Source organism: Lissotriton helveticus, chromosome 5_1 (genome assembly GCF_964261635.1).
Source record: "Lissotriton helveticus chromosome 5_1, aLisHel1.1, whole genome shotgun sequence".
In the NCBI taxonomy this organism is placed as follows: domain Eukaryota; kingdom Metazoa; phylum Chordata; class Amphibia; order Caudata; family Salamandridae; genus Lissotriton; species Lissotriton helveticus.
In genome coordinates, this window is record NC_136065.1 from 1,614,023,413 (window position 1) to 1,614,038,277 (window position 14,865).

The following is a 14,865-nucleotide window of genomic DNA, read 5'->3' on the forward strand; positions in this document are numbered from 1 at the left end:
CAAGAAAATCACGTTCCGACTCCTCACCCACGCACACAAGGCCCTCCACGACCTGGGCCACAGGTACCTCAACAACCGCCTGACCTTCTACACTCCCACCCGCCAACTTCGTTCGACCAGCCACGCCCTTGCCACCGTTCCACGCATCCGAAGAGCCACCATGGGAGGAAGATCCTTCTCCTACCTGGCAGCCAAGACATGGAACTCCCTCCCCATCCACCTCCGTCAGACCCAAGACCACCTCTGCTTCAGGAAGAAACTCAAGACCTGGCTGTTCGAGCAGTAGCAGACCCCCCCCCCAAGCGCCTTGAGACCCTCCGGGTGAGTAGCGCGCTATATAAATTTCTTGATTGATTGATTGATTGCTTTGCAAATTTTTCCAAGGGCCCTGGATTTTCCACTATGCTCGACCACTTAAGTCGTCTCATGGTATTTATGGGAACTACGTCATGGGAGTGTAGTTCAGCCTCTCTACTGGACACTTGCTCGGGTGACCACCGACTTAAAGCTACACACAAAGAATTGTGGTCGCTTTCCAGTCAATACCTTACTTCCATATCATCAACAGTGTGCCAGAGTTTTAGACTCACAAGTATGTAGACAATCTTACCTTTACTAAAGCCTTTATTAAATGTATTTGACCCTAGCTTATCGTGGGTGGTTCTACCATTTAATGCCCTGAGCCCCTTCCCTAAGCAAACTGAGTTTATCTGTATTACCGGCTCAGTCCATTTCTTTATGTGAACAAGATCAAACTTTGGGATTCCCCACTGGGCATCTTCCTCTTCAGTGAGGGACCATTCCTCACTGGCGAGTGGCTCAAACGTTAAGTTAAAATCACCGGCTAGGATTACGTTACTTTCTTGAGAGTGAGAATCGAGGAGAACATCTAAAGCCGCCAGAACTTGAGATCTGTCCCCTCTTGTTCCCCTCACATAGATGTTAAAGATATCAACTTTACCTAACGATCCCAAGTTTAAACTTAGTGCTTGGATTTCATTACTGTTGATAGGAAGTTCCTTGATGCTGATACCTAATGATTGCCAGACTCATATGGTCAAACCAACCGAGGAACGACCTTTAGCCCCCTTTACCGCCGGCACGTAATAGTGTAAGAAGCATACCCGATAATGTGGAGTTAATAACCATGTTTCTTGAAAACAACAAATGTCAAAAAGGTCGATGAAATCCAGCCAATCTGGAGATGATAATTTGGAACTAATACCTGCAATGTTCCACGATACCATGGTGCATTTTTAGAGTCTTTTTAGAGTCTTGGGTGCTAACTACTAAGTCTATATGATTCCTTATGGGAGGATTGCCGGACCCCTTAGGACCCGCAGGTTCAGGTAACTGCAAGATTACATTTTGAACCTGCTCAGATGGTCTATTATGAACTCTGCGGGACAAACTCACTATTGGGTCACTTTCCCCCATTTTTGGCAGGTCCTCGTCACTACCGGTATGGGATTTTGGCACACCAGTCAATCAGTCATTATGTTAGAGATAGGAGTTACCTATTCTAGTTGCCAAAAGCTCATGGTGGTTGTTAGGCTAGTAGGTGGTGACTGCCTGAACTGAATTGACGAGTGGTCGGGGGAGCAGGTTCTGTATTCAAGTGCCAGTAAATGTTCAACTAGTACTTCGGTCTGGAAAGTTAATTCAATACAATCCAGGGGGTTAATGGAGGAGGTAAGCCTTTGCACTTTCACAATGTCATCCCTTATTACAGAGCGACAGCCCCTTACATACCGTATCCAATGTATGTCCCTTGTTGTTCAGTGAATCTGCGCTTTCTATTTTATTTTGCCCCAACTTTGGCACATTCACCACAAACATTCTGTGGATTTTATTTAGCTTGGCAATTGTGTGACCCCCCTCCTCCCTTCATGGCTAGCACGCTGCCTGGTTAAGGGTGTGCCAGCATGTAGACTCCTACCCTGCTGTGGCTGCTCACTATATGTATCATTGAGCAGATACTGCTACAACAAAAATGGGGAAAGAAGGGTCATAGCGAAATTTTAGAGACCTGCCCAAGTTCGCATCCCCAAATAATATATATGATCAACAAACAAGAACCGGGGGTCTTTTTGGCAGTCATTTGTTTATACTGCCCGTTGCACTGTTCTGTTTTTCACTAGGGGATGCGCCTATCTATACTACTATTATAAAGAGAGAACTGTGTCCTTTGAGGCAGGTAAACTCGCAAAGTACACCACCAATCCAAACACCCAATACATCTTTGAAAACATCAGGGCAAGCAGATGGACATAGGCTATATAAGAAAAAAATATATATGTTAGAAGGGAAAAGTAATTTTTAAGGAAAAGTAGTCCCTTCGAAGTAGCGCCAGCTAACGACGTGCGTGCTGACATCACGGGTCAGCGGCCAGGAGCGCGGAAGCAACACCCTGCGAGGGCCGGAGCGCAGAAGTGACACCCTGCGAGGAGCGGACAGGAGCGCCGAAGCAACACCCTGCAAGGTTCGGAGCGCGGAAGACACACCCTGTGAGGAGCGCCCAGGAGAAAGAAAGCGACACCCTGCGAGATCCGCAGCGCGTAGGAGCGGCCAGGAGCGCGGGGAGGACCATCGACATGCCCAGGGGAACGCGGAGTAAAAGCGGACAGGAGCGTGGGCAGAAGCGGCCAAGAGCAAGAAAACGGGAGCAAGGAAACAACACCCTGCGCACGTGATGCTGGTGAGTACGCTGTGCTGTGAGTACGCTCTGCTGTGACTGCGCTATGCTGCTCCCGCTGCTGGCCGCTCTGCTGCACGTCTCCTGCTGCGGTGCTGTCTCCAGCCCCCTTCTGCCCCGGACGTCGGGATGGGCTGCTAGTGGTTCAATAAAATGCATATTATTTTGGGCTATGTCACTCTATTTTAACATTCACCACATATTTTTGTTTGTTGCACTGCACTGTTTCTCTTTTTGCAATCAACAATGTACCTGCTTACTTGCAGTCGGACAAGTGACTGTGGGCAAGATCCAGCTTGGTATTACTATAATGGTAATATGTCTCTATGATCAAGAGGCATACCATATTACTATCTGGATGACCAAATGAAAAGATTGATCACATGGTTAAGTTGATGGCAATCCAGGTATACTAGCTTGGACCTTCCCACTTATCACCTTTTTTCTTTTTGGTTCTCTTCCTGATATGAGTTCTTCTTTTTTTCTTTTAGGGTTCCTGTCGTAACTAGGGTACTGACTTACAGGTGTGAAGTTCTGTTGAGCTAGCCCAAAAATTGGCATTTAGACCCCGATTCTTGTTTGTTGATCATTAAGCAGAGAGCCAGTAATGATTTTGGTAATGGGAGACACGTTACTTTAAATAGGGAATGCTGTGGCGGGGGAGATCTGCCTGACCACATCACTATATAGGGGGTCGCTTTACTAAGTGTCTCCTTGACTAAGGTGGAGGATGGTTTTGCCTGGACTAGTGGCTGGTTACATAAAATGTTGGCGCTACAGGATAAGCAATCAGTGCTGGAAGACTTTCCTGATGTCAAAAGCTTAATCGTGAATTTTAGGTACTCCATCATAGCCTTCAAAGCCCTCAATTAGGTCTTAAGTGAGTGAACTGCACTAATAACTTCTTGTGTATTTGAAATATGGCTTTCCTAGCCTTTTTCCCTTTACGAGTTTTACCACCCATACCACCCCCCCCTCTCCCCCCCTCCATGGTCTTTCTTTTCCCCTTCACTGCAAAATAGTATTAGATCCTAAGGGATCAGCGTTCATCAACCCAGATAGATAGTGGGCAGTTTTCAAGTGTTTCCAAAATATAAGGAGGAGAGTGGGCATATACAATGTCAAAATTGAACTGCTCCAGGCAGGTTCAATTCTCTTTCTCACACAGCTTCCTGTTTTTCAGTGTCCATCCAGAAAAGGGCACTTTGTTGAATTACCTGACAGCACCAATAGGAGAAGTCATAGAGTGGGTTAATTTGTGCAATTTTCACTCCCTTGGAGGACTAGTACGAGCCACAAATAGGAGGCCATGTTTCATCATCCCCTCTCTGTCTGTTTGCCTTGTCCTTAGCTAAAGCAGAATGGGGCCTTTATGGTGCCTGTAAAGAGAGTAAGCAGCGCTAGAAGCCTTGCTGTGATTCCTCACCTTCACTCAGTGCTCATCTAGTTTGCTTGGGAGGAAGGTGGTAGTCCACATTGTGCATTTGATAAGATTTAAATATATAAATATTGACCTTCTCATGTGCGTTTGGGAATTTAAATGGGTTACAGCTGAAGCTGACTCTTCTTAAGTGCTTACGTTTCAATGTTTTGAATTAGCGCTGTGAATCTTTCATTATGAAGCAAGGAAAGTTCACAGAGAAGAGGAACCGTGTTTCACTCCCTTCCTCTCCTGATACTTCAAAACAAATCATAGCTGTTACTCTTAATACATTACAAGAGATTAGGGCTAACGCATTGGCTTATGCCTTGAAGCAGGAAGGAGCAAAAATAGACCAAGGCTGGATTTTGTAATGGGCAAGGATGGTAAATAAACTGTGACAGGAATTAAAAGTGGAAAGTAAGTTCAAAGAGTTCAGCTTCAGTAAAATGGTCCAGCATATATGGGGAAGAGTGAGCGTTAAAAAAGCAGACACTAGGGATAGACCCTAATTCTTTTTTAAGATACTCATTTAGGATCTGTGGACCATGTGGTACAATCTTGATTCAGATCGAATTCCAGTTGGTTCTTCTGGAACCCTTGTTCTGACCAGTGCTCCAGACCCGTAAGTAAATCCGGGCATCTGCTACCATTATGACAATATTAGTTATGCTGACTGTAGGAGAGTAGGATCTGCTTACTATGGTTACCCCCACTTTCGCTGGTGTTTCATTGTTTTTTTTACTTTAGTCTAGCTGGGGCCCTGCTACCCAGGACCCCAGCCTAGCTGCTTCCTCTCATGTACTTTAAATACACTTCAATGTATTTACTGGGGTACCCTTGTGAGTCCCTAGTATATGGTACCTTAGGTACTAAGGGCATAGGTACCCCAGAGGCCTACCAGGGGCTGCAGCATGTATTATGCCACCCCTGGGAAGCCTTCCAAAATGACACCTTAGGACTGCTACTGCAGCCTGGGTAGGAAGGTGCATGCACCCCTTACTAAGATATTGGTTACCTATATCTACCTTTAATCACTGACTCATATAAAGCTGTCAGTCACTCCTATGGCAGGCCTTATCAATCCTGAAGGCAGAGTGCTTGGCTTAGTGTGAGAGGGTGCCCATGCATGAGCAGGACCCCTCTGCAGCGTTCAGAGCCTATTCTCTGAAGCTGTTCTGTGATGCAGCCAGACCATATACTCTTAAGTGCATTATAACCTCACAGTAAATGCTAACTTTGGAATGGCTGCATGGAAGCATGTCGTGTTTGGTGCCAAACACTTTGAAATCCTACCCCCCGCCAGTCCTGGCGACAGGGTAGAATTCCACCCTTCTAGAGGGAGAGACATGTACACACTGGTCTACCCCGTAAGAATTTAAATGTGCCCCAGCATCACAAAATGGATGCTGCAGCCACAGACACGCATCTGACCTCCTGCTGCTGGACTAAACTCTGACACAGGAGGCCTGGACAATAGGTTTCCTGTCACAGGGAGGTGTAACTGTGATGTTCTCTTATATGCCCCTTTAAGACTAGAAGGCTCAGAGGGCTCTCATCTGTGTTCTTAGAATGTGGAATGTAATGTTTGTAATATTCTATTCTTGTCAGTTGCTGTGGGCTGTTGCTGGATGAGGTTTAATAAACCCACCTCTTGCTTTCAAGAACCTGTCTCTCTTATAATTTACTACTAATGAACATTACATTGGCGACGATCGGGAGTAAACACCTCAACTCGACAACTCAGCGGAGTAACTGACCTGATTTCTCCTCCAGCGGCTGCTCGGAAAAGAAGTGAAGCGTGGTCTTCCCTGCGGCTGCGTTTATCTGGTGAGGAGAGCGGGTGGCAGTCGTGACTTAAAAAGAAAATTTTGAAGCGCATAATTTATGATGGTCAAAAGAGACTTTTAACTTAATTTTGGCACAAAGCGAGCGTTTTATCGAGCTCGCGCTGAGTCCCCTCGCATGCTCACGAGCATCGACGTCATCCATCTTGCGCTGTCTGTGTACTCGCGCTGAGGCGCACGTCACAGTGCGCACAGTACGTGCCGTCTCCTGATTTCACTGCGCTTCAGGAAAACGGAACGTTGCGTTCCAAGTGACTGCAGAGTTCCATATTTATTGCGCAACCTGTTCTTTTGTTGTGCCAGCTTTAAATAGAACGTTTTTTTTCAAGGGAGTTCTATATTGAGAGCATTATTACGTTTTGGCCTCTCACAAAAAAAAAAGGTGGAAAAGCAGTGTGCTGTGTTTATCGTGTTCCTAAGAAAAAAAAAAAAAAGGAATTTTTTTTTTTTGCATTTATAAGTGAAAAGAGTCCACTGGAAGTGAAAAGAATCTACTAGAAAGACCTACAAGGTGTATTTTACTAGTGAGGAACAAAACATAAGTCTATCTACATAAAGGAAGCAGGATTATAAAATATGCAGAATGTAACCCAGCCTGCGTTTTTCTTAACAAGTCCGGGTGAACCGAACGTAAAGTGGAAGAAGTGGAAGAAAATCTTTGCAAACTATGCAAGAGTCTGTGGAACGAACCTAAGTGCTGAAAGAAAGCATTCCCTCTTATTACATTGTCTAGGAGGGGAAGGACAGGATGTACTTGAACATTTACCTGATTTGTCAGCTGCTGAACAGAGGAACTTAAATGAGTATGAGATAGCAATTGTTCAGCTTGATAGGCATTACTTACCACGCCTCAGTACAATAATGGAAAGATACCATTTTGGCCTAAGAGAGCAAAAGAAAGATGAGTCGGTGGAAGATTATGTTTCTTCTTTAAGAAAACTTGCTTCGTCCTGTAACTTTGGTCAATCTCTTGATGAAAGGATTCGTGATCAATTTGTGTTAAGATGTGCGCATGATGAGATCAGAAAGGAGCTATGGTTGAAAGATGAACCTCCCCTTGAGGAAGTTTTAGAAATTGCAAAACAAGTTGAACACATGACAAAATGTGTCGGGGAACTTAAAAAGGAAAAAGACAAACCTATAATGTCTGAATTGAAAGATGAAACAAAAGTAGATGAGACGATCTGTCAAGTTAAAAGAACTGTGGGGGATAGTTTAGAAGAAAAACAAATTAGGCCTTCGTATCCATCATATAATAGGTTTTCATGTTTTCGGTGTGGTCAATTCACTCATTTAGCTAATGCACCCATTTGCCCTGCTTTGAAAGTAACCTGTAATTTATGTAATAAAAAAGGGCATAATGCGAAGTTCTGCAGAACAAGAACACAAGGTAATGACAACTCTAGGAGGAGATGGTCTCAACCACAAGTGAGATCTATTTGTTTTGAGGTGAAAGATGATAAACCAGATCATCCGTCGTTCATGGTAAAAGTAGAAAATTCTATGGTGAATTTTAAATTCAATTCTTGTTCAAAGATAACGATAATTGATGAAAAACTGTTTGTTGATGTGTTTAAAAAGAAAGTGAAGATATTTAAATGTGACATTATGCCTCTAGGTTATAGTGAGAAACCCATTTCCATGTTAGGATATTTTATGGCCGAGATTGAACTTGGTTCTCACATTATTGTGGGCAAAGTTTATGTGTCAAAAAAGGGAGATGGACTCTTGGGTTGGCTTCATCAACGCCAGTTGGGTGTTACACTGGACCCCAATGCATCTCCTCAAGTTCAAGTTCATGAAATATCTGATGTAGTAAGTAACTTGAGTGATGAAAAGTTGTCTTTGAGTTTGGCTAAACAATTCCCTAATGTTTTTAAAGAGGATTTGGGTTGTTTGCGTGGTTATAAGCACCACATCAAATTGAAAAATAATGCTCTGCCTGTTGTAGCAAAAGTCAGAAGGATCCCTCTTGTGGAGCAGCCTAAAGTTCAGGAAGAATTAAATAAACTCGTCAAAAATAACATAATTGTGCCGGTTGAAGCTACTGAGTGGCTTGCTCCAGTAGTTATAGCCAAGAAACCTACTGGAGAGATTCGTCTTTGTATTGATCTGAGATCTTTAAATAAGGAGGTTGTGGTTGACAGGTACCCTCTTCCAAATATAGATGAGATGATTTGTACGTTGGAAGGTGCTAAATATTTTACCACACTTGATCTTGCCTCCGCGTACCATCAGGTGGAGTTAGATGACTCTTCTCAAGATCTGACCGCATTTGTAACACCTATGGGTACCTTTAAATTTAAGAGGATGCCGTTTGGCCTTGTGTCGGCGGCCTCTGTTTTTCAAAGAGTGATGTCAAAGATCCTAAGGGGTTTATTGGGTGTCAAGTGCTACCAAGACGATTTGCTGATTTATGGTAGTAGTATTGTTGAGCATGATAAAAGAGTCCCCTTGGTTTTGGAACGTTTGGATGGTGCTGGTATGACTTTAAAAAGATCTAAGTGTAGGTTCAGGGTACAAGAGGTCAATTATTTAGGTCATCGGATTACTGGTAGTGGTGTTTTTCCTAAAAAGGAGTTAGTTGAGGCAATTGATAAAGTAAAAGTGCCAAAGTGCAGAGATGAACTTCTCTCATTTTTAGGGATGGTAGAATTCTACGGTAAGTTTATTTTTAATTTTGCCAACAAGACATGCAATTTGAGGAGGTTAACAGTAAAAAATGCTGTCTTTGACTGGACGAATGAATGTAAGGAGGAATGTTTGTGCATCAAGAATGAGTTAAAAAAGGCACCTTCTCTTCATGCTTTTGTTCCTGGTCTTCCCACTGTCATGTTTACTGATGCAAGTGATAAGGGACTTGGGGCAGTCCTGGTTCAGAAGAAGAATGGCAAGGATGCCTTGATTTGCTGTTCTTCTCGTTGTCTCAGAGGTTCGGAATGCAATTATTCCGTAATAGAGAGGGAGTCTCTCGCAATTTTTTGGGCTTTAAGGAAATTCAAAAATTTGATCTGGGGCACGAAAGTTAGTGTTTTGTCTGATCATAAACCCTTGAGGGAGGTGTTTTCAAAGAAAGGGCTGGATGCGATATCTTCCAGGATCAGAAAGTGGATTGTTTCATTACAAGAATTTGAGTTTGACGTGGAGTACATTCCTGGCTTAGCTAATAAATCAGCTGATTGTTTGTCAAGATTAGTTGATTCTGACAACTCTGAAGTTGATGACTCAGGTGACTGGGAAGAGTTTACGAATGTGTGTGAGGTGACTGATGGTGCAATTGATGAATCTGAATGGAGAGTAGAATTGGAGAAAGATCAAGACATTTTTAATGTCATGCAATCTTTGAAGAATAACACTAGGTTGGTTAAGCCTTGGTTGCTAATTTCTGATGAACTTTCGGTTAATAATGGTCTTTTAACTAGGGGGACCAAGCTTGTTCCTCCTGGCACGTTAAGGGAAAAATTGTTAGTACATGCTCATTCTGGTCATTTGGGCATTGTGAAAACCAAAGAGATACTTCGCATGCAATTTTGGTGGCCAGGTATGGACTTAGAAATTGAGAGAATGGTCAGAGAATGTCCTGAATGTTGTGCTAGTGATAAGATTTTAAAAACTAGACACATGCCTATGGTAAAAAGGGCTTTACCGGGTCATCCTTGGGATGAAGTTGCCATCGACATTGTAGGTCCTCTTGCAGGAGTTTCTGATACTCCTTATCGTATTGTGTTGATCGATCTTTACTCTAGATGGATTGAAGTTTCTGCTGTCAGAGATATCACTTCTGAGGCTATCATTAAATTTCTAGAACCTCTGTTTTATAAGGAAAGCTTTCCTAACAGTTTATTGTCTGACAATGGGCCTCAATTCTGTTCCTTGGTTTTTGCTGATTTTTAAAAAAAATGTGGGATTGTTCATAAAAAATGTTCTTTGTACCATCCCGAAACCAATGGTGCTATTGAAAGAGTTAATAAGACATTGAAAGAGTCAATTCAGCTCGCTCGCTCTTCCGGTCTGAATTGGAAGTCCACCCTTCAGGACAGGATCAACACCTACCGCTTTGCTCCTCATTCTTCTACGGGCAGGTCTCCGTTTGAACTCTTCAAAGGGAGGGTTCCTAACACATTGTTGTGCCCTGGGTGGATGAGTATGAATAAAGGTCTGGTGAACAATGACATTGGTGCTTGGAGAGCAAAAGAATTACTCAAACAGGATGCTCGCAAGTCTAATTTTGATAAGGTGAAAAATGTCCGTTATCAGGAGGTCAAGGTTGGAGATTTTGTGAAGATTAAGACTCCTGTGGGATGTAGACCTTGGTCTAAATATACTGATATTAGAGCTGTGATTAAGATCTTTAAAAATGCTGTCAAAACTGATGATGGGAGAATCTGGAATAAGAGTCGTGTTGTTGTTGTTGATCCATATTTGACTTCTCAAAGAAACTCTGTTTATGTTGGTGATTCACATGATAATTTGCATTTTTTGTCTAACTCTTCCTTTGACAGGTCTTCTCTCTCTTCTTCCTTTAGAAGGAGTCAAAGAACCCGCAGAGCTCCCATGTATTTGAGAGATTATGTTTAAATGTGCTTCTTGTTTTATTATCTTTGCTAATAGTGTTATTTGGGTTACTTAATTTTGGTTCTCCTATGCTCTCCCAATGCTTTGCAGTTATTTCTCATTTTTTAAGTGTATGGAAGGGAGATGTGTGATGTTCTCTTATATGCCCCTTTAAGACTAGAAGGCTCCGAGGGCTCTCATCTGTGTTCTTAGAATGTGGAATGTAATGTTTGTAATATTCTATTCTTGTCAGTTGCTGTGGGCTGTTGCTGGATGAGGTTTAATAAACCCACCTCTTGCTTTCAAGAACCTGTCTCTCTTATAATTTACTACTAATGAACATTACAGTAACCACCTCCCAGACAGGCTTTAGTGTGTTAGGCTTTGTGGGGGTACTCTGAGGGGGCCAGAAAGTCTGCACTGGGGGCACATTTGGTGTCCCTGTGCATAGTCCAGTTCAAACCAGTGGCAGGGGCACTCTCAGCCTCTGCTCTGGTGTGCAACTGGACAAAGGAAATGGATGTAGCCACCCCCTCTTTCCAGACCCTCCGATAGGTGGGTCCCAAGAGTATTTCCAACCCCCTTTCTTAATATAAGTAAGGGACCTCAGGCAACAGGACTTTAGATTAGACCTGGACAAAACTCTGAAACTGAATCCTGGACCTTCAACGCTCTACTAAAAACTAGAGAACAGAATCTCCCTTGGGGTCAAGGAGTGACTCTCCTGCTCAAGCAGGCACCAACAAAGCAATTGCCAATCAGCATCTTCGAAGCTCCTGCTGGACTCTGAAGTACCTGCAGCCCAGAAAGTGGATTTCCAGACTTCTCTAAGGCCGACCCGAGTCCCCAGCAAAGCTGGGAACTGCAGCCCTCACAAGTGACATGGAACCGTAACCCTGGACACTGTGCACATTTGCTAAGTGCATTAACATCCTGATCTGTCCAGAATTTGTGCTTTGGGTGACTTGTAGCCCAATCCCCGAGCATGATCTGCATCAAAGATTGGGGGCCTACACTCCACGAGTATTCCGTGAGCCTGCTTCTTGCATTTCCGCTTGAGGCTCCTTTGCAATCCCTGGTCTATTGACTGGTGGGTCCCCTTGAAGGCAACTCTACTTTTCTTTGGGCTTCCCTTGTTTCTTCAAATATGCCCTTACTCTCCACCACGTGGGGAGTCCCTCAGATCTTGCTAGTCTGCACCAAAGCATATCTTTGATTCCTGCATGGGTTGATGTTGCCAAAGCTTGTTGGGCCCAATCCGGAAACCAACACCGCAGCACTCGACATCCTTTGTGGGACAGCTCAAATCCAGATCCTGGTTGTCGTCGATGCCTCCTGTTCCTCCTGGCTTAAGAGTCAAGCTTCACTTTCTTCACCTGAAATCACCCGACATCTGTGGGCATTTGACTATCGTGACCCTGGTCACTGGCAAGTGACCCAGACTCTGTCCCCTCTGCTTTCGGGTTCTTCTCACCTTCGATCCAGGCTAGGAACACACCGGACACTTTCCACGTGGACGCCGGCAGCACTTTGCAGCAAATTGCCATTGAAAACGACGACAAAACCCGACACCAAAAGACACCTATGCACCTGGCTTCCCTGGGTGAGGTAACTCGAGTAGTTTGGTGCTAAAAGTGTTGGCTCTAGAACCCCCTAGTTCTAAAGGGGTTTGCTCCAAGTCCTCTTCTAAGTGTCCTTTATCTTTAAACTTCCAACCACGACTTTCCCCATTGAAGTTAATGGTGATTCGCAGCGGTGTTCACACACTGCACTCGTCCCCCGTGGGTCCCCTTTGTCACTATCTTGGGTGGTTCCTGGTGGCCCCTGCGGCTCTACAGGCTCTAGGCTTTGTGTTTATGCAAGTCATGATTCTTATACCACTTTCTTAAAATATGGTTTGGTACGCCCCTAGGGCTCAACGTTTATTGTGCTAATTTACTGTGTGGTATTAAGTTTACTGAATGTACTTTTGCCTTTAGCCTTATAAAGGGACTAGAGAGATGTGTTTAGAATAAATACATATATTTTATTTATATACCTGGTGTGGTTCTCCTTTTATTTGGTCATTCACAAGTGTATAGACTGGTAAAACAAGCTGCTTTACATTCCTCCAAGACTTAGCCTGAAGGCTGCTCTCAACAGCTACCACTAGGATAACTTTCTATAAAGGTTGTCTTAACCTACCATCAATAAGGGGTTATTTGGACTGGTGCAAGGTGCCAACTAGAATAGTGGACAGCATGTGCCAGGCCAACTTCTCACACTGACATGTCACAAGGTACTCACAGCCCATGTCCTGATTATGTTTTCATACATAATACGCACCTGGAAATGAGGGCTGGGTGGAATTGGTGGGATTTGGTGCCTCTGCTTTACTCTTGCACTGCAAAGTTCTGCCCAAATTCCACCAATCGCTGTGGGGCACAATGTTTTCCTCCGCAAGGCTCCAGAAATGCAAGCAGGTGAGCATGAGCAAGATTTGGCTTCCCCTAGTTCCAATGCGGGTGGTCACGAACACTCCGGGTTAGAGGGCTGCTTCTCGAGAAGATTTTGCTGCTGCTCGAGTAGATTTTTTACTCGAGCACCAGTAAAATTACCTCAAATGGACGTGTGGGCTTGTGCAACGCATGATGCCGTTCTCAGTGTGTTTGTCAGCACTGCATGCAACTGGCACTAAATTGCAGCACGAGCAGCGTGGTGTGCATATTTTTCACCTGTTGGTGGAACTCTGTGGAATCTCATGGAGGCTTTATATAACTCAGCAGAATTTCCCAGAGTGAAACTCCAAGAGTTCTGCTAACTCCTACTGAAAAGCAGTCTTATTTGTTAAGCTAATGTATTCTTTTTGAACATTGATACTTTGTTTCTTAAGATGTTGGCACATGTGGGTAAATGGCACCTAGAGCGAAGCTGAATGATTCCAAGAGTGTAATGAAATGAACAAGGGGCGATAATGATTAAACAAAAAACACACGGTTTAAAGTGAAATTTATTGCAGAAGTACTATGAGACACCAAGAGTATCACAATCAAAATTCTATTGAACAAAAAAAACAGGATTATACAAAGGATACAATTTCAGTATATCAGGGATTTTTGCAAACATGTAGACTGTTCGTTACAACAAACCAGATACGGATTGAGTGATAGTCGTCTTTACGACTGAGGTAATTTACTCTTTAAAAGAAGTGTTCAGACCGAATCTTCTTTCCACGTTTTTTACTTTCTATAGTGATGTATGGGCTTTTCCTCATCTGAATGTAGGTGGCTACATCAAAAGTAAGGTTGTTTTGCAATTGACACTATCAGGATGATCTCGGATTTTAATCCATTTTACCACCGATAGCTGCCATTTATTCCAAAGTGTACCCTAATCATTCTTTGCACAGGCTTTTTATTCCCACTCAAAGATAAATCTAAAACTCGTCCGTTTATGGTTGGAATTATAGCTAATGTTGTCAGTGATTACTTCTGAATCCAGAGAGAGATTAAGCAGAAGTTGTTTCTGGGTTTGACCATGCCTGTACCAATTTATGGACTCTGGTTGGATTCAGGGAAGAATTCACTCAAGGATAGACCCTGGTACCTCCAAACATTTCTCGGATGATAACATGAAAATATGAAACAGAATTATAATTAGGAATAGCCATGTATTGCAGTAGCGGCTGCTACTGGACAGGAGGGGGTGAGGCGGGGGAGACTGGGGGAAGAGGAATGACATTTAAAAAAAAAAGGAATTACTGACCTGAAACCACTAGCTGTCGCGTGTCCTCTGTCCTCACCCTCTTCCTTCCAGGCTGGCAGCAGGAAGCACCTGGGCACACAGGCTCCCCTGAGCCAATCACAATGCTGCAATGCAGCGTTATGATTGGTCTGAGCTCCGTGGCTGGGCACCCAGACGGGTACAGAGAACCGGTGCATGTTCCTCACCAGGCTGTGTAATGCAGCATGGTGGGGAACATGCAAAGTGCACATGAACTGTACACCACTCCTCCGCCTGCTCTGGCCAGCTCTGCCGGGTAATTTCTAGCCTTTCTTTAGACTAAAAGTGACTATAATCTACTATCATTTCAGTCTTAGCTACCTTTTCATTTATTAATAGGGCTTAGCTATGCGCTTTTGACAGGGTTTAGTGCCTTTTTACCGTTAGTTAGGCCTGTAGGCCCAAAACCAGAGAGCAGCCATTTTGGATGACTGTCTCATCCATTTTAGATAGCTGCCTCGTCTGTGCGAGGCGCTTCCAGAGCAAGAACAATATTTAGAGTTAACTTATTATTCGCTAGCGGGAAAACCGGTCGAGACCGGCCCTTATCGAAGGAATGTATTTTTTTCACTGGTGGAAGACGCAAC